Source organism: Periplaneta americana, chromosome 13 (assembly GCF_040183065.1).
Source record: "Periplaneta americana isolate PAMFEO1 chromosome 13, P.americana_PAMFEO1_priV1, whole genome shotgun sequence".
NCBI classification, from domain to species: Eukaryota; Metazoa; Arthropoda; class Insecta; order Blattodea; family Blattidae; genus Periplaneta; species Periplaneta americana.
Window position 1 is genome coordinate 5,193,077 of NC_091129.1, and position 21,682 is coordinate 5,214,758.

General features: G+C 37.5%; 2 protein-coding genes across 4 annotated transcripts in view; both read left to right on the forward strand.

Annotated features, from left to right (window-relative positions):
* The first annotated feature begins 2,162 nt into the window (after positions 1-2,162).
* Positions 2,163-21,682, forward strand: part of LOC138711700 (alpha-tocopherol transfer protein-like) — a 44,532-nt gene continuing 25,012 nt past the window's right edge. Inside the window, exon 1 of one of the 3 annotated variants that reach the window (XM_069842845.1) lies at positions 2,163-2,322. The gene's annotated coding sequence lies outside the window, so the exon portion shown is untranslated. The remainder of the gene's footprint in view (positions 2,323-21,682) is intronic. The other 2 variants (XM_069842844.1, XM_069842846.1) reach the window with 2 other exon arrangements.
* LOC138711699 (alpha-tocopherol transfer protein-like) overlaps positions 19,970-21,682 on the forward strand; it is a 190,140-nt gene continuing 188,427 nt past the window's right edge. Inside the window, exon 1 of the mRNA XM_069842841.1 lies at positions 19,970-20,019. The gene's annotated coding sequence lies outside the window, so the exon portion shown is untranslated. The remainder of the gene's footprint in view (positions 20,020-21,682) is intronic.

Sequence of the window (21,682 nt, forward strand, 5' to 3'; positions counted from 1 at the left end):
ACTAGATCAAAAACTCAGGTACAATGACAAAAGAAGTAAAAATAAAATGATGTTCCTGTAGTTAGATTTACATTCGCACCTCGATTTATTAACTACCTCTGAGCAACGACCATAACAAGGAGCAGCAAAGGGAGTTATGATCGTTGGCAAAGAGTATATTCCATCAATGCTGCTGCCATCTACAGGAGATTACTTGAAAAGGCATCAAAGCAGGTACTTTCAAAATATTAGGCATGCAAGTTATGGAAAGGAGGACAATTCTTGATTTATTTTAAATCATCCCAGCCCCAGGACGAAGGTCTATAAAGGACAAGTCCAGACAAAAGTGGACGTCTGGTCGCAGTAGGATAATCAGTTACGCATTGTAGGTTGTAAAATTATATACAAGCTGATGCTGCTTTATTTCAGTCTGCTGATAGTAAAGAGTGAAAATCGTACCTATGGTTATTCTCAGCTTTCCTCTTCTTTCCACATTCTATTATAATGGCACTGCTAACACATATGGTACTACTAAAATATTTCAATTACCGTACGATGAAGTAATACACGGCACTGAATGTTTATGATGATCTTCTACAAACAACTGCACCGACCGGCCAGCGAAGTAGTGGGAGGAAAGGAGGGGAGGTGTTTGTGACTCAATCGAGTCAACAGTGATCAGCCCTGATCTGATATAGACGGTTCTGCCATATCTTTATGTCAAAAAAGTTAAATTTTTCGTATTTATTAAGTTGAGTTACTAAATATTGTCTTAAATAAACGTCCAGCGTTAATTTATGAGCAATGTTAGGTTAAATTTCAAAAGCGAGACAACAAGGTAAGTACGGTAGGAGTAGAACCACATTGCTATGAAGTTTTGAACTTGGCAGTGCAAACGCAGCCTGAAAATAGCTCTCAGAAAGTTGAAAATCATATCCTGAACTCCGCATGAGTTACTGCAGTAAATGCAAATGTTCCCTGAGTTGTTGGGCATACAAAACGATAACACTTACTCAAAATCAATAACACAAATAAACAAGGTCAGCCAATATTAGACCAAGAAGGTCTACTACTACTACCACCACCACCACCACCACCACCACCACCACTACTAGTACTACTAATAATAAATCAGCTAATATTTTAATTTTAATAGATGGATGTTGAGAACCTAGGGTTCTTAGCCTAATTCGTCTTGAATTTCAGTTCATTATGTTTTGACAATTTTAGACTTAGGCCTAAATCGTCATGACTTCTTTTCACTTTACTCGATAATTGGTTTGAAATGTTTTTCTCTTGTTCAACACCTTTGTATGGCTATTAATGATGAAACTTCATCTACACTTTCATCTTTCATATTTAAGAAAATAGCATAGTCACCTCAAACAACAATCATAAATGAAACCACATTTATTTGCTGAACATCACTTTGGAACTGATCAAATGTGCTAATAATATCCCTTTCACACCATTCCCTGAAAAAAAATTGTCTTCTCTCTCCATTTGTTCCCCTTTCAGTTGATGTGGATTGTTTCTGCCGCTAGAATGACTGAGAGTACGGCATGAAATTTGGTTAGGAAATAAGGTTCTTTAGGCGTCAAGGGTAAGATTCGAAATTTCCCAAGGAATACGAAGAGGATCACCATTTACGATAGCAAAAATATATTTCCTAGTAACTGATTTAGGTACAAAATGTTTTATGAGTAACGCTGTCATTTTAGAAGGATAGGAACTGGCCACCAAATACCATTATCTATAGGCTTAGTTGCCTCATAAGTGGTGCCTTGTTGGTTTCATTTGTTTGTTTGTTTGACCTGTCTTCGGACAGTTGACTAAACATGAACATGACGTCTCCCCCTCCGTGGCCACGTGAGTATTGGAAAAGTCGAAGGTTTTTTTCTAGTTGGTCGAACTACAGTAACCTGTGATAATGAATGGTGCACAGAAATTGCATTCTAAAAGCGGTTGTTTTCCAACTGTGGTACTTAACCCTTGGCTACTGCGTTTTAACTGAGTTTGATGCACGTCGCCATGAGATCTCAACAGTGCACTTGTGGCACTGCAGCATTCTGTCTGCAGATATTAATAGAAAGCAGAGATAGCCTTTGCAGCATGGGTCGGCTGACTTGTTTACACGAGGAGCAGATATCACTGACCCGGAAGATTTTTCTCCAGAGCTCAGAGCGACGCAATGTCAGGATTAACAAAGACAAAGTCCTCAGCAGCAGATCTGGATTAGGGGGCTAATGCAGTTGGTCTTGATAGCTCTACCGACATCACATTTCTAAGGATTTCAGAGTTGACATTATATACGTAACTGCAATCTCATAAATATCTCAACAGGTAGGTTTTAATAGTACCCTTTAATCCCACTATACTTTGATGAAGATAGCGGCGAAGACGGTGGTAAAGGTAATGTTTTCTTTTCTATTATTCGTAACAGTGACCTTCAACCTTAGATTATACCTCTGGGTTTATCATGATGTGATATATAGTTATCTAGCGTCTGAATGAGATCAATTTGTAACACTAGCAAGATGAGTCAGGGTCAGCTCCGAAAGTTTCGCAGAATTTGCCCTTAATAGCTTCAGGAAAAACGAAGGAAGAAACCTCAACCAGGTAATCTGTCCCAAATGGGATTTGACCCCGGGCCAGCTGGTTTCACGGTCAGACGTGGTAACCCTTACTCCATAACGGCGAACTACAAATCGAAGTAGCGGCTTATACTTCTCATGAGAAATTTGGCACTAGCACCGCTAGATGACGGTTACGTCAAGTTGATCGATGTACTCACAAGCGAAAGAAAGAGCAGCAGTTACAAAATTGCAGAACATGTGCACGACTGTCATTGTTGACCTGGGCTACGTTCTGCGACTTTCCTGGGCAAAAGATTCGAGAGACACGGATATTCGTAAAGAAATGCTGCCCGTGTGTGTTGACTATCGCCTGTAGCGTCAAGCTGTCCACACTTGGATGCAGTAATTCTCTGGAATATGGACAAGTATCGAACAACGAATCTGTCTTCTAGTGGAGATTTTTCACGGAGGCAACAGATTGACAATTTGATGCCAGCAGATACGATGAACGGGAATATATTCTATCCCGGATAGCCAGAGGTTAATCTTGGCTGCATCGCTACCAGTCAGAGACATAGCGTGAATTAATGATCTTATAAAGTTCTCAATGGTGCACTTGCGCGAATTTCACGTGTTTTTGCAACTGCTGCTTCTTTGCTTCACTTGTGAGCCCATCTATAATAACGTCAACTAATGAAGATTTTAAGCGCCCCACTAAAAATGTTAGTTGCTCATCGTACCTAATTCAATTCGTATTTTATTGATTCTTCCACGTATCATGTCAGGTCAAGCTTTCCAATTTCACCAATTATATAACAATCTCCTATATACAGTCGTTATGCAGGGTCTCGTTCTGTGATCAGTTAAATCCGGACGCAATAGTCTACAGCAGCGAGGTCCAACACGTGGCTCGTGGAAGGGAAGGGAAGAATATTTTCCAAAACTTTCTCGAATTCTTTAAAATCAAAACAATAACAATAATAATAATTATAATAATAATAATAATTAGTCACGGACTGTGAATTGAATATCTGTAATTTTGTGGCTATGACAAGCTTGTCACTGGTTCCGACTATGACTACAGTTGCAAGGTCAGAGATCCGAAAACTCGCCATCGACAACTACGTGTTTCATAATTATGGTGACGTATGCATGTATGTATTAACACTATATTTGGGTATACACCCGGTGGTATTGATATGTAATATACAATAATTACAACATGAAATAAAATAAAATAAAAGTAAATGAAATAAAATAAAATAAACGTAAATCTATAAATAGTAGATGCAATAAACCTAGGACTATAAATAAAAACTATTCTATAACAATGCCTACGATAAGCAAAATTAAATCTAACTTATAACTACTTCTTTTTCACACAACTATTACCAATTTAAGTAATTACATATCACCTTAATTACTTACATAACAACTTAATTACATATCATCTTAATTAATTACATATCGCCTTAATTTATTTACATATCAACTAAATTACATATCATCTTCATTAATTACATATCCACGTAATTAATTATATATCAACTCAATTAATTGCATGACACAACCTAAATAATTACACTGCACCTCCAATTACATTTTCAGTCTAATCTTCTCAACTTTCCTTAAATGTATTGATTTTAAGAGGACCACCCTGAAAGATTGCCGCAGTTAAGCTGTTCCAGTCTCCTATTGTGCTGTTAACAAAGGAAAATTTTGCCAAGTCCGTTCTTTGTTTTCTACATTTAAACTTCCTAATATGATCAGTCCTTCCTAAGTATGATGGTGTTGCTAATCTAGCATTGATATCGGTCCATGCTTTGTGTCCCATTTGTGCCTTAAACAATGCGATGAGTCTGGTTTTTCGTCGCCTTGACTTGAGAGGTTCCCACCCTGAGTCTTTTACTATCTCTCATATTTTGCTGCCTTGCGTTGGACCGTTTCTATTGAATGGATTAAGTTTTGTCTGTACGGATCCCAACCTACTGCTCCATATTCCATAATTGGGCGAACAAGGTTTTGTACGCTGCTAGGGTTCTGTACGTGTATGACAGTTCCAGATTGCAGACAATTGGAAGTTGTATGATTAACTTGTAGGACAACATATCTTGGATCTACTCTATACTAATAATACATTTGTAACCGAAATTTTTATGGTCATTTTAGCTTTTCCAAAAATAATTGGTGTCAACATGTAAAATTAATCACCCTGAAACCAAAAAACTTTTTTTTGTATGTTTGTCTGTCTGTCTGTCTGGATGTTTCTTACCTTTCACGCGATAATGGGTGAACCGATTTATATGAATATTTGAATATAAAGTAAGTTCGTTCTAACTTAGATTTTCGTCTCTATGGCATTTAAAATAAGTTATTCAAAAGGGGGGTTATAAGGGACCTGAATAAAATAAATCGAAATGTCTCCCATTTATTGATTTTCGTGAAAAATGTTACATAACAAAAGTTCCTTTCAAAATGATTTCCAATAACTTTTATTCAATGCAAAATTTTGATAATGTCGTTCCTCGCATAGTCGCCTGTTCTCAGTTTCCATCTCTCTCAGCCGTTCTTCCGTCTGCTGCAGCTTCCGTTTCAGTTCCGCCATGTCTTTCTTCAGCGATTCATTTCCTGTATCCATAGCCTCAACAGCTATGTCCCTCATACATTCCTTAACCTCGAGTTCTCCTCAATATGCTGGTTCCTCTTGAGTTTTAGGCCGCTGAAATGAAACCACGTCGGACAAGTGCTGCACAGAAGACCAGTCCTCAAGTTGTTCCTGCATACTCCACACTTCACAGGTTCCACAGGTCCTGGGTTCAGTTCCACTCCTCCAATCACCAACAGCATGGCTAATATCAGGATCACAAAACTGCTTAGTGTGTGTTCCGCACTGCCCTGGTCCGAAGCTGCCGGGATCCTCTTCCCCCGTCGACCTGGTTGGCGAGTTGGTATAGCGCTGGCCCTCTATGCCCAAGGTTGCGGGTTTGATCCCGGGTCAGGTCGATGGCATTTAAGTGTGCTTAAATGCGACAGGCTCATTTTAGCAGATTTACTGGCATGTATAAGAACTCCTGCGGGACACAATTCCGGCACTTACGGCGACGCTGATATAACCTCTGCAGTTGCGAGCGTCGTCAAATAAAGCATAACATTATCCACTTCACCGCCCACTCCGCTCAGGTTCCGATCCTCGCCCGGTACACTGCTAGTTCACATTCCATTCTACCTGCTCTCTAAGACAACCTGTTCTCCACGACTACCCGTATCAGCATTTTTTTCGAAAACTATATGACACTGGTTATTCATAAAAAAAAATTGATCACCAAAACCTATGTAAAAAAAATCGATTGGTGGTAGCACTATTTTCCGTAACAATAGGGCTCGGGACGGAGCGGTTCGGTTCGGAGCAGTTACTGTGACGTCATTACTCGGTTGAACCGAGTACAAATTTGTCGCGGCAGATTTAAAATTTAGATAAATTGAGTCGATTTTAAAACGTACTTTGAAAGTGAAACCAATCGTGTCTTAAAAGCGTTGTACTAAAACGCTTTCGCTTTGCCAATTGACGAGAAAAAAGTGCTTCTCTTCATTAAAAAATGGTGGTTGCAAGCAAATTTCATTTGCGTGATTACAACCATTTGCGGAGTTATTTTGTACGAAATGTCTATTTAACTTTCAGTATTGTTACATATGGCAGACAAAATAAAGATAATAATATAATTTATAATATTAACAGCTAATAAATTAACATGTGAGGTAAACGTTAAACGCTGCTGCTAAGTAAAAAAAGAAGATAGAACCGGGATCCATGAAGCGCTGCCTAAAATCTTAAAAATAACACACAGAGTTATTTACTATTACGGAAAGTGGATAAAGTAATCAATAAAACGAGGAATCTTAAATTGATGAACATAATGTTTATTTATTTTATAACATTACTATCCTTCAATACAATCATGTTCTCTTTGGTGAAAATTAATATTATTGATAAATTAAAGTAATTAGGTAATATAATTCGTAGAAATAAAGACAAATAAAAATATGACTGATGAGGTAACACAAATTCAATAAACACAAATAGAAGAAAAATATAATACACTTCCTTTTTTAACATACTTTGATATTAATCAAACACACTATTATTATTATTATTATTATTATTATTATTATTATTATTATTATTACTATTACTTACTTACTTACAAATGGCTTTTAAGGAACCCGAAGGTTCATTGCCGCCTTCACATAAGCCCGCCAGCGGTCCCTATCCTGTGCAAGCTTAATCCAGTCTCTATCATCACAACACACCTCCCTCAAATCCATTTTAATATTATCCTCCTATCTACGTCTCGGCCTCCCTATAGGTATTTTTCCCTCCGGTCTCCCAACTAACACTCTATATGCATTTCTGGATTCGCCCATACGTGCTACATGCCCTGCCCATCTCAAACGTCTGGATTTTAAGTTCCTAATTATATTAGGTGAAGAATACAATGCGTGCAGTTCTGTGTTGTGTAACTTTCTCCATTCTCCTGTAGCTTCATCCCGCTTAGCCCCAAATATTTTCCTAAGCACATTATTCTCAAACACCCTTACCCTATGTTCCTCTCTCAGAGTGAGAGTCCAAGTTTCACAACCATACAGAAGAACAGGTAATATAACTGTTTTATAAATTCTAACTTTCAGATTTTTGGACAGCAGACTGGATGATAAGAACTTCTGAAACGAATAATAACACGCATTTTCCATATTTATTCTGCGTTTAATTTCCTCCCTAGCATCATTTATATTTGTTACTGTTGCTCCAAGGTATTTGAATTTTTCCACCTCTTCGAAGGATAAATCTCCAATTTTTATATTTCCATTTCGTACAATATTCTGGTCACGAGACATAATCGTATACTTCGTCTTTTCGGGATTTACTTCCAAACCGATCGCTTTACTTGCTTCAAGTAAAATTTCCGTGTTTTCCCTAATCGTTTGTGTATTTTCTCCTAACATATTCACGTCATCTGCATAGACAAGAAGCTGATGTAACCTATTCAATTATTATTATTATTATTATTATTATTATTATTATTATTATTATTATTATTATTTTTGTTGTGTTATTATTGGTTCGATTCCAGGTCAGGTCGATGACATTTAAGTGTGCTTAAATGCGACAAGCTCATGTCAGTAGATTTACAGGCATGTAAAAGAACTCCTGTGGGACCAAATTCCGGCACATCCGGCGACGCTGATATAACCTCTACATTTGCGAGCGTCGTTAAATAAAACATAAAATTTTGTTGTTATTATTATTATGTACAGTAATATGTTCAGACTGTCAGTGTTCATAAGGCACACTTGACAGGTCATATAATAGGATGAACTCGTCTTCAATACTAGAGGCCTTTCAGGCCGCCTTGGGGATAAGGAAATAATTTGTCCTGCAGCAGAAAATATTTAAATACAACAGTACCTACGTTGTTGTCTGCTAGAATTAAGAAAAACATGTGAATTATGTTTGAACGTGTGAACTGACCGGTAACGGCTACGCTTAACCGAGTAATTCCGGTGCTCCGCTGCCAAGCACATATACCGATAGAACCGAGCAACTCAACAGTTCTACTCGCTCCGTCCCCAGCTCTAGTAACAAACCGGAAATAGGAGTGCCTGTAGTCAAATTCGAAATTTCAAATGAGAACATACGTTGATCACTGAATGTTCCATTGGAAACTTATTTTGATAACAAACAACTTTTACTGGAAATGTTTTCTAATTTTTGTTGTTTAATCACAAAACAACAAAAATGATATCTTCTGCGAAATTCTGTAAGTTACGTTGTTTATGTACGTACTGTACTGGTAGAAGATAAATGATAATCGTAAGCACTGGCTAGCAATTTATGTTCAACTGTAATGCGATACATATTCCCTACGTATTGAGCTTCGTGACTGCATGTGAACTTAGGTTATTCGTCCACATCAAGTCGTCTCCCTGTGATTTCCCTATTTGGAAAATGCCATTCACAAAGGAAGAAGCATTCCACATGTTGAAGATACATGTGTTCACAATCTGGCAGAAATATTCTTATCTGAGGAAAGTGTTGATCTGAGACCAATTTCAATATTTCTTGTAGTCTACCCAAGGAAATACCGTACAAGTGGGTAAAGTCGATCACTGTGTGTAAAATCGATCACTTCCGATTTTTATTGAAAATTATATATTTTCTCAGTTACTTGTTACAATTTTATGCTGACTTCATTGCATTACATTCTAAATGTAAGCGAGTGCCAACAATGGGAACACTGTGTAATTACCGTTGAAGTGAAAATTAGTATTTTCAACTTTTTCTCTTAATTGAAAACAAAGTTTTTTACAAACTCTAAATTATCTTCAGTAGTGAATAGAGACTGGAAGTATACGTAAGTACTTTTCGTTGAGACTGTATCCTGAAATAATAGTTTTGCATTCCGTAAATGTTAGTATTGAAACTTATTATTTTAAGAAAACTTGCACCTTCGTAGGGTTAAATCGATCATGCCATCGACCTACTCGAAACAGATAGGACCAGCAGGAAGAATAAATTGTTCACCGAAATACCTCCAACTAACACTTATAAACAGAGAAGTGGCACAGTACTGCTCATATTAATGGGATAGTGAGGAAAGAGGAAGACGAAATTATGGTGAATTTCTTGCGTAAGAGAAGCACTGCCAAAGGAACATATTTCCTACACCCCTCTGTACCTGACTATGGGAACAACGTAGTTTCTAAGGTGACATGAGGAGGGGAAGATTTCAAATAACATCTTATATAAACCTAAGCAATTTTGAATTGCCTGTTAGTTTATAATTGAAGTGTGGTATTTCAATGCAAATTTTGAATTCTTAAATCTTTGTTTGTTGGTATGTGCAGTATTAAAATGTGTTTTTGTGTTTTATAAGTTGGCAATCATAGTCACGATTGTACAGTGGAGACCTATAGACCTAATTGTATCGAATAGTATGATCACAGTAACAAAAGATACACTATATAATGCTATAGGCATTTTGAAGTTTATTATTGTTTATACACACCTTATAACAAATAAAATACATGTAATACACTTAATTTGTTTTGTAAAACCATTAACAGTGATCGACTTTATTCCGCGATATTTTAAAATCGATCTTAAACTAAAACTTCAATGGTGATCGACTTTACCCTATTTAAGCGGGTAACTTCGATCACAAGTCAAATAAAAAAAAACAGTTTTTTATAGATTGTAATTAAATTCTTGTAACGTGTCTTCATAAGTGAAGGATATGACGACAAAATGTATTTTGTGAGGAACTTCTCTCCATTGCATAACCTCAATATCATAAAAAAATTGCAAAATTTTGATCAACTTTACCCTCTTCTACGGGTTGTATTAAAATCTAAAGAACATGTAAGGAAGCTATATAGAAAGCGTAATGCGGAAGATTTGCAAGTAGGCCTACGCTTATTCGGCCCACACTCACAAGCCAGCAGAGTTAAGTCTTCTGTGTTAGCGATCGATTCCCTGCATGTAACAGTAACAATAACTGGCATGCCGGTAGTGTTAATTTCTTTCATCTGATTGAAAACTTTGTCAGGCACTTTATTCCACCCGTACAGATCTCAGGGTTTACCTGATCGCAGGCTTGATTTCCAAAACACATGTTAACAACAATTCTGTCTATTGATGTGTGGTCCTGAGATTTTACTTCGTAACACCTGTAAGTCTAGCAAGTTCAGTTACGCCAACACCAACAGTGTCCTTCACAGATCGGTTTTTATTATTATTAGTCTCTCGTAATCAATAAACTGGAAAGCATCTCGTTTGTATTATTCACATTGCACCACTGACCTGACACATTAACTCTCAGTAATATCCCCACCTCATTAACATAATGTTAAGATTATAAATGCCAACTTAGGCCTACTCGTTGAAATACAGTGAAATGTCGCAATTCCAACTTCAGTAATTCGAAATTCGCTATTCGATACAAAAGACACTTGGGGATTAACATTCCACACTGTTGGTAGAAGTGAATGCAAACAGTGAGAAATGTGGTAATAAATTCTAATTATCCAACGAGAGGTAATACAGGGTGTTTCAAAAATACGGGGCATAATTTCAGGTATGTATTTCCCACATGTAGACAACCAAAATAGTTCATTACAACATGTGTCCGGAAATGCTTTATTTCCGAGTTATGGCCTTCACAACATTGAAATTAACGGGAACGTTTTTCTTTCCGCAGGTCGTTGCCTTCAAAGCAGACATTAAGAGGGCACTCTGACAGTTCATTCCGAGGCGAAGGTTACATTCAGTGTTGTGTAGGCGTTAGACTGTGCGACATGCATTCAAATCAAGAGCTGGCAGAGATACACTTCATGTACGGTAAGGCGGACGGCAATGCTGCGCTGGCTCGTCGTTTGTACCAGGAGAGGTACCCGCAGCGACAATGTCCAGATCGGAAGACATTTGTAGGCTACGTCTCCATTACCGTCTGTGCGAGTATGGAAAATGTAAGTCTCCTGGTTTGGGAAGGGGACGACCAAGATCTACAACTCCAGAAGTACAGGAGGAGATTCTGGAGGCTGTGAACATGACTCCTTCTATCAGCACACGAAGGGTAGCGTTGCAAGTCAATGTTCCTCATACGACTGTCTGGAGACTGTTTAAAGAGTATCAATTATATCCTTATCATTTGCAACGTGTACAGGCCCTGTCACTAGCAGATTACCCTGCTCGAGTTAGGTTCTGTTAATGAGACATCGATGTGAGGTCTGTATTCAAGCAGGAGGTGGACATTTTGAACATCTTCTGTAATGACAACGACCTGCGGAAAGAAAAACGTTCTGGTGAATTTCAATGTTGTGAAGGCCATAACTCGGAAATGAAGAATTTACGGACACACGTTGTAATGAACTATTTTGATTGTCTACATGTGGGAAATACATACCTGAAATTATGCCCCGTATTTTTGAAACACCCTGTATAATAACAGAATTTCCTGACTTTAATAGGCACTATCAGACATTTTATCTTTTAACAATTAGAAATGAACCGCAGTCTTCCGAAGTGGACTTAGCGCCAGATAGACTTTTCTATATAAAATGATAAGAAAGAACGGCGGGGCAAACAGGTTCACACACACTCTCGTCTTTCTTTAAATCTCAGTTAACAAATTTCAAGTCTAGTACTTCCTGTGCTGTAAGTAACCCGAACTAAAAAACTTTAAACTCATTTTTATAATTTATACAATTTCAAAATAAACAATCTGTAGAGTTATAATCACTTTTAAAGAGGCAAAAAGTTGTATGTTGCACTAGTTAACAATGCACTCTTTATAGAGTCAAACTTCAGTGAAATGGAAGGAGCTGGGTGTGTCTTATGCATTATTTTGGCACCTCGTAACCTATATTAAGTAATGCCAACAAAAATACACAGAATTTTCGACCGGTTTTACCTTATTTTTCTATAATTTTCCCTCCTCAACACTGATCATTAATGTGATTCTACAGTATCTTTGGATTACAACAGTTTTGAAATAGTACATTATGCAACGAGCCTATAATGATAGTAATTAAGACGCAAGTATGTTTGTTTATGAAGACAGTAGTTCGGAACTGACCTTGTTCATAGCTCGAAATTGTGAGATGTGCGCAGACGCGAAAGTATTGATTTTTTTCCGAGGAATAATAATGTCATTGACCTTGATGTAATGTAGAGAATGTATAACTTGGAAATTGATTTCGAATTGAAAAACGAGATGACAAACTGAATTTATTTGAATATTATTTACAATTAACGCTAATTATTATAGTAACAGAACATAACCTTCTGCGACAGTATTGGATTTCCAGCCTCCGTGACGTTTCCCTCGTCTTTCGATTGCATATCCGAAAATAATCGAAAATCTGAACTTTAATAAATAGGTGTACTTTAATGACATTCATTATAGGACTGCTACCAGGAGTATAATTACTACATTTCGGCATGGTCGAGCATAAACAAATATTCATTATATGAAGTGAAAGTGCCTGGGATGTAACAAGTTTTGTTGCATAAATACGTATATGAATAACACAAGTTTGGAATCTAACTATTCAGTGGATTACACAAGTTTTGAATAAGCAGAGCATTTTCAGTGCCTGTTTTATTAAGAATTATGTGCGTTTATCTCATTCTTTCCTGTGTAGAACTGTTATGTGATTAGTCCAGAAGTCTGTACATGTGCTAACTCATTTTTTTTTTTTTTTTTAATTTTTCGATAAGACAAGTTTTGCATCTCAATAAGTCTAGATAAAAGAAACATTTAATGCCTGTGTCCTTCCCAATAATAATTAATGATAGTTTGATCAAGCAACAGCGGGCATACAGTCGTGATAGACTGAAAAGCTTCCATTTCATTCAAGCCCGGTGGGCAGTAAATCCATTGTTGAAGAGTGTTGAAAGCCAAAACTTTTAAGTCGTAGCACCGGAGTTTAATTTATTCTCAGTATAAATTCGGCGGCCTGGTAGCTCAGTTGGTACAGCAGCTGGCTACGGACTAGAATGTCTGGGGTTCGATCCTGGGTGATGATGGGATTTTTCTCATTGCCGAACTTCCCGGACGGCCTCAAGGTTCACTCAGCCTCCAATGAAATTGTGTACCGGTACTTTTCCGGGGGTAAAAGGTGGTCAGAGCGTGGTGCCGACCACACCACCTCATTCTAGTTCTTAGGTCACGGAAAGCATGGGGCTCTACCTCCATGCCCCAAAGTGTCTTCATGGCATTTCAAGGGGATACTTTACCTTTTACCTTTACCCAGTATAAACTAACATTCACGCACACAAATTTGCCTCTTCATATTCATTGTGTATATTTCTTAACTGTTCAACTTAAAAAAATAGTCGGCCTGGTTGGCACAGTTAGTATAACGCTAACCTTTTATGTCCGAGGTTGCGGGTTCGATCCCGGGTCAGGTTGATGGCAATTAAGTGTGTTTAATTGCGACAGGCTGATGTTAGTAGATTTATTGCATGTAAAAGAGCTCCTGCGGGACTAAATTCCGGCACACTGGGGACGCTGGTATAGCCTCGGCAGTTGCGAAAGTCGTAAAATAAAACATAGGCCTAACATTTAAATATAACACAATATGTCGACAATGGAGTAAGGGTACTAAGGAAGAGTACCAACGAAAAAGATTCCTTGCGTGCTCTGGATTTAGGTTCGACATAGTACTGGAAGTTTCAGTTTCGACCTCCGGCGCGCCGGCGTAAAATTTTCTCTTTTAATAACTTTAAAGCCATCCAACTCATTTCAAATGAGTCTTGAAATACGTGAGAAATCAGAATGTTGACTTACTAGGTACTGAGCGGCAACAAATGTGTCTGTAAGCGGAAATGCAGAACAACTCCAACTATGTATAAAATCCTTGACTGAAGGAGCTTTCCTCTTTTGGTTGCAGTGATGCAAGCACATTAAGAGGATAAATCTACAATTTTTATATGTTCATTTCTTAGAATATTCTAGTCACGAGACATAATCATACACTTGGTTTATTCGGGGTCTACTTCTAAACCTATCGCCTTACATGCTTCAAGTAAAATTTCTGTGTTTTCCCTAATCGTTTGTGGAAAAATTCAAATATCTTGGAGCAACAGTAACAAATATAAATGACACTCGGGAGGAAATTAAACACAGAATAACTATGGGATATGCCTGTTATTATTCGGGTGAGAAGCTTTTGTCATCTAGTCTGCTGTCAAAATAATCTGAAATTTAGAATTTATAAAACAGTTATATTACCGGTTGTTCTGTATGGTTGTGAAACTTGGACTCTCACTTTGAGAGAGGATCAGAGATTAATCGTGTTTGAGAATAATGTTCTTAGGAAAATATTTGGGGCTAAGAGGGATGAAGTTACAGGAGAATGGAGAACTGCACGCATTGTATTCTTCACCTGACATAATTAGGAACATTAAATTGAGACGTTTGAGAGGGGCAGAGCATCTAGAACGCATGGGCGAATCCAGAAATTTATGTAGAGTGTCAGTTGGGAGGCCTGAGGGAAAAATACCTTTTGGGGAGGCCGAGACGTAGATGAGATGGTAATATTAAAATGGATTTGAGAAAGGTGTGATATGATAGAGACTGGATTAATCTTGCTCAGGATAGGGACCGATGGCGGGCTTATGTGAGGGCGGCATTCAACCTGCAGGTTCCTTAAAAGCCATTTGTAAGTAAGTAAGTAAGTAAGTAAGTAAGGAAATAAGTAAGTGAGCGGAAATACAGAACATATCCAATTCTGTACAAAATTCTTCACTAAATGAGCCTACCTCGTTTGGTTGCAGTGATACAGGTACATTAGGAGAAAATTCATAATCACGATACTGCAACAAATAGGTACGCAGTGTTATATAATGCAATATTTCGATGGTGTTGAACACCAACCTCGTACAGAAAGTGTGAGAAAATGAAGACAATATGCTAAGGTTTATCTCAATTCCCATTAAAGAAGCTTTCCTGAAAACTCTGCAAACACATCTTAGTCAAGGCAAGGAAACAAACTTCGCAAGAAGAGATATAAATACCACCTCATGACATCGAGATATTAAAATATTTCTTCGCTCTCCTGAAAAATTGAATTATGTGATACACGAAGATACGAAGTTAGTGCTCAACACAATCTAATTCATTTACTTACTTACTGGCTTTTAAGGAATCCGGAGGTTCATTGCCGTCCTCACATAAGAACGCCATTGGTCCCTATCCTGAGCAAGATTAATCCATTCTCAATCATCATATACCACCTCCCTCACATCCATTTTAATATTATCCTACCTCCTACGTCTCGGCCTCCCTAAAGGTCTTTATCCCTCCGGCCTCTCATCTAATTGTAAATTTAATACTAATTGTAATGTTATTTGTAATTGTAATTGTAAATCTGATACTAACTGTAATTTTATTGTTGATATTGTAGTTGGAATCTCCTGGTAGAGGGGCAGAGAAGGCCTGACGGCCTTATCTCTACCAGGTTAAATAAATAAATACTAAATACTATTAATACTAACACACTATATGCATTTCTGGATTCGGCCATACGTGCTACATGCCCCGTTCATCTCAAACGTCTGGATTTAATGTTCCTAATTAGGTCAGGTGAAGAATATAATGCGTGCAGTTCTGTGTTGTGTAACTTTCTCCATTCTCCTGTAATTTCATTCCTCTTAGCTCCAAATATTTTCCTAAGCACCTTATTCTCAAACACCTTTTACCTATGTCCCTCACTGAAAGTGAGAGTCCAAGTTTCACAACCATACAGAACAACCGGTATTATAACTGTTTTATAAATTCTACCTTTCACATTTTTTGACTGCAGACTGGATGATAAAAGCTTCTGAACCGAATAATAACAGGCATTTCCCAAATTTATTCTATGTTTAATTTCCTCCCGAGTATCATATATATTTGTTACTGTTACTACAAGATATTTGAACTTCTCCACCTATTTAAAGATAAATTTCCAACTTTTTATATTTCTATTTCGTACAATATTCTCTTCACGAGACGTAATCATATACTTTGTCTTTTCGGGATTTACTTCCAGACCTATCTCTTTACTTGCTTCCAGTAAAATTCCCGTGTTTTCCCTAAACGTTTGTGGATTTTCTCCTAATATATTCACATCATCCGCATAGACAAGGAGCTGATGTGACACGTTGAATTCCAAACCCTCTCTGTTATCCTGGACTTTCCTAATGGCATACTCTAGAACAAAGTTAAAAAGTAAAGGTGATAGTGCATCACCTTTCTTTAGCCCGCAGTGAATTGGAAACGCATCTGACAGAAACTGACCTATACGGACTCTGCAATATGTTTCACTGAGACACATTTTAATTAATCGATCTATATTCTTGGGAATACCAAATTCAATAAGAATATAATATAAAACTTCTCTCTTAACCGAGTCATATGCCTTTTTGAAAGCTATGAATAACTGGTGCACTGTACCCTTATACTCCCATTTTTTCTCCATTATCTGTCGAATACAAAATATCTGGTCAATTGTTGATCTGTTACGCCTAAAAACCACACTGATGATCCCCAATAATTTCATCTACATATGGAGTTAATCTTCTCAAAAGAATATTGGACAAAATTTTGTACGACGTCAACAAAAGTGATATTCCTCGAAAGTTACTAGTTATTCTTGTCCCCCATCTTAAAGATAGGTACGATTATGAACTCCTTCATTTGTATCTAATTCATTTAATAATAAATATATCAAATAAACAGGTTTTGTTTTTCTTTTATGATCTCTGATATTTTTTGGACTGAAAGAGTCCTTAACAAGGTTACTCGTATAATTTTACTCTTCTCTTAAACAAAAACTGAATAGTACTTTACAAACGGCTTTGGTATGAGTGGTGTCTCCAGCATTATGACTGGTGCATTTTACTTGAGGGAACTTTATTCAGAAGTCGTCCTTTCGGATTCATATGTAAGTAACTTATTCCAGCCCGCCCCTAGGGTTTCAGTGCAAATCTTAACCCAGCAGGCAGTAACATTAAAAATCACGTGAGTGCAGTAATTTTGTAATTACTGAGACACTTATAAAGTTTCCGTCGTTTGCAATTCGACGAATAACTTGCAGTTCCTGTTGCACGGGTAAAGACGTCCGGTTAACAAACATGTCTTACCGTTTGTAATGTGCTCGGTGCCAGAGCCTGAACTGAACTGTCTTTATCATTGTTTACTATGCCAGTGTGCGCTTACAACCAGCATGACACCTCGAACTACTGCCAGACATCTACAGTACGTGATGAGTTGCGATAGAGATCGTTTGAATCCTGGTGTCAGTTACCTCAAAAGGAAAAAAGGGTAGTCATCTATGAAGAATATCCAAGAGCCAATTCATGGGTCAGCACCAAAAATAATTTGTAGTCTTCGGAATATATTAATGCAATCAAGATGTCCTGCAACCTTACTGCAGTGCGCTCCGTTCCTGGCAGAGCTTTCAGCACGACCCGTTGCCGTCAACCAGACTGCAACGAGACAGAAACTCTTGGCCACGTGTTGGGCTTTTGGCGGAAAGGAGAGTTATTGCGTAACAACAGGCATCATAGAGTCCGTGGAGCTATCGCCTGTCTTCTTCGGAACAAGGGTTGGGAAGTTCATGAAGAGGTCCACTGTATTTCTGAAGACGACTCTCACAGAAGAGCGGATATAATAGCAGTAAACAGGCAACAACAAAAGGCTATTATCATAGATCCAACTATACGCATGGAGAGAGATCTAAACCAAGCTCATCAGGTTGATCAGGAAAAGAGGGCCATTTATGAACCTTGTATTCCCTACCTTAGTGCCAAGCATAACATCCCTCTCTTCAATTGGTCAGTGACAGGTTTATTTTTTGGTGTCGGAGTTCTTTACCAAAATTTACATATAATTTTTTTAAAACAATTATTAATATCAACTTTTGAAATTCAAAAAATCATCTCGCAAATTCTTAAAGATTCCCTGCAGATTATACAGTTTCATTTATACCACTTAGAAGGCCTTAATTAAGAATATGCTAATTTTGAATAAAATCTTTTATTTAGAAGTCTTATTTTATAGTCATCTTGTAAGATTTTATTTTATAATTGATAATCAATGGTGCTTAATTATTACATTTTATTTTTATAACAGTATTCATATTTAATTGATTATATTTGTTTGCTAATATTTTCCGGACCCTAGCGGTCATCCTTAATTAAGGCCGGACGAGTTATTTCTCTCTCTCTCTCTCTCTCTCTCTCAGAATTGGAGTCATGTTGTACTTCTGTGTTTCGTAATTTAATATAGGCTAATATGCGCACTATCGTGTTATATATTTCCGTAAGTGTTTCGCATTAATTTAAATTTTCTACATAAATACAGTAGCGTGCAAATTAATCCGAACAACGTAATTACTTACGCAAAAACACTCAAACGGGATAAAAAAAAGGATCTAAGACATACCTCAGTAATCTATGTGGCCTCCCTTGTTCCTAATAACAGCTCTGAGACGATTTGGCATGGATTCCACTAATTTCCCACAAATATTCTTCATTTCTTCATCGCGAAACCATACACCAATGAGGACAGAAATCATCTTCTCCTTTGTAGAACAATCCATTTTTTGCATTCTTCTTTTGCAAATTGACCACAAGTTCTCAATGGGGTTGATGTCGGGTGAGTTGCCTGGCCAGGGGAGAACCTGAATATTCTTCTTGTTGAAGAATTCTGTAGTTTTTCGAGACGTATGGCATGGTGCCAGGTCTTGTTGGAACACACCTCTGCCATCCGGAAATGATTTTTGCAGCTGGGGTACGATTCTGGTTTCCAATAAGTGAATATATTTGTCAGAATTCGTCATTCCCTTGATAGGTATTAATGCTCCAGGCCCTTCATGTGTAAAACAACCCCAAAACATTACTTTAGGGGGGTATTTGGGTGCTTGTTGGAGATGAGCTGCTGTTACTTTTTCGGATCCTTTCCGTACGTAAGAAACACGGTGGCCATGGACCTCGAAATGAGACTCATCGGAAAAAAGTACATTCTTCCAGTCATTCACTGTCCAGTGTTGATGTAATTTTGCCCACATTAAGCGTTTTTGCATATAACAGGGGTTAGCAGTTGCTTCTTAATAGGCTTACGAGCCCTTCGTCCAGCTTCCAAAAGCCTACGCCGTACTGTTGTGACGTGAATATTCGCTCCAGTGGTAGCCATTAACTCGCGGGTTTAGTCGACAGCAGTTAGTCTAGGATTTAATTTACTTTTCCTGACAATTAAACGATCATCTGCAGGTGAAGTCTTCCTTTTTCGGCCACAGTTTCCTTTTTTCCTGGGGTGTGATGGATCTAGTCTCCCTGTATCGTTTCATGATCGAATTAACAGTAGCCAAACCGATGTGACATTCTGCAGCAATTTTCCTCTGTGTCATAGAAGAATGCTCTGCTAATGTTATAATTTTAGACCGTTTTCGTGGAGTTGTATCCATTTGTGAAGACGACAGAATGCACACAGGATTGCAGTATTAAGTCTTCAACACAACTGAAATGCTTATAAGTACAAGACGACAGGCAAACTGTGACATATTATAAAAAATAATAACGACAGACCTTCAACAATGGAATTACACGTACTACAGATGTCAATTAAAGCGGTATGAGCAGCTGTGAGCCAACAATGACAGAAAATGTAAAAATATGTCGTGTTCGGATTAATTTGCACGCTACTGTATATGGATAGTTTATTTTACTATTTTCACTAGAAATGATGTTAGGATTTAATCGTTTACTGAAATAGCAATCGATAAAAAAGGACGTATCTTCAATTATGAGAAATGTCGTACAAACCTGTTCCACCGATTTCACAATACAGCGTGAAACAGTCTGCAAGAGAAAAAGTCAGTGAGAGCTGGAAACCACGGATTGACGGACGTCTGCAAATCTGTAAGCTGAGCTGGAACTAGTTAAGTACGAATTTGTATCACATGACGTCATATAGGACCTTCACTGATAGTTTAACACACAAAACGAGATCTGCTTTCTCTACTTCATAATTAGTGTACTCTATTTCCTTCAAAGAGTGGCATGTTTTTATTATGTCTTCCATACAACTAATTCAGTTCCAATCCTCACGGTGTTAGTTTCATTCTCTCTTGTTAAAGTAATTTGCCTTTGATGTACACGTGGATGTTATGGAAGAAAAGAAACTGAAAGGAAATGTTGAATAAATGGCATTATCTGTAGCAGTTATATATTTTATACAGGATGATGTTTATTGGTCGGAGTATAATGTAACCAGAGTCGTCGGCTTCAGTGAACTATCTCAGTAGTCGGTAGTTGTATCATGGCGCTTTATGACGTGTTAAATGCGAGTAATAAGAGAACTTTAACATATAGTTTTCATAATGCTGGACAGTAATTCTGAAGTACGGAAATTTCACAGACAGTTAGCCCTATTATTTCTATGTAATATTGTGTGTATGTATGTATACAGGGTGTTTCCGAGGTGGTGTTACAAACTTTCAGGGATGATGGCGAAGGGCACATGTATCAATTTGAGATAAGGAACCCTGGTCCGGAAATGACCGAGTCGGAATTTACAAAGAAAAATAGTTGTGTGGAAATGAAATAATTTTATTCCTCTGTATACCTCATTTATGTGTATTTATCTGTAGGGGAGACTGTTGTACCTTTAGCATAGTGTACCTTTGAACATTTTTGTTTTTTCATTTTTTGCTACTACCTAGAGGACTAAAACTGAAGTAGATTGTAGAGAAAGCTGCTAAGTAGCTCTGGTCGTAGATTTGGTTTTATTTAATACAAAGTGTGAGATCTGTGAACGAAAGAATCTTTTTTAGTACCAAAAGTAAACATTTCGTTCATTGATATATGTTATCTAACATAAAACCCGATTGCATATGTTACCATCCATTAAGTACAATGTGTTCCGTATCATCTGGTGAGTAAAAACTTTCTAATTTCCATGATTTATTCGAATCTCTAGTTTTGGTAGCCACATTTGTTTAAACGTACACCCTCTTGTACCTTTGAGCACAGAACATCTTGCACCTCGGAACATGTTTGAAGGTACATAATACTATTGGCTTTTGCTTTATTTTAATTTAAGATCATGCCACGAACTAAATCAGGAATTAAGAGGTTCCACAATTGAGGGGCTGGGTGCAAGAAGGGCATTCTAGAGGCTGTGCCCTTTTTGAGTAAAACGCTTCATTCTGTTCTCTGATCTGTTAAGCATATGATCACCAATTTGTAGTTCAATACTGTGATCATGGAGGCAGGAGTACCCAAAATGTAAAGGCGTGCATAGGTAACATTATTACGGTTTGAATTTTCAACATCAATTTTCTCAGAACTTGCATTTGAGAGAAATGCCTTTCTTGCATCCAACCCCTCAATTGATCTGGATGCCTTGAAGAAAGCTGTTGAAGCAATTATTGCTCCTCCAGGAAATAAAATCTCAATCAGAGCAGCCTCCTACGGTTTATGATTGCAAATACATTTTAAATAGGATTGTCAGTTCTTACAGCTGTATTCCCACCTATATTACATGTTTTTCAACTTACAAGAGAATATGTTTTAAGGTACA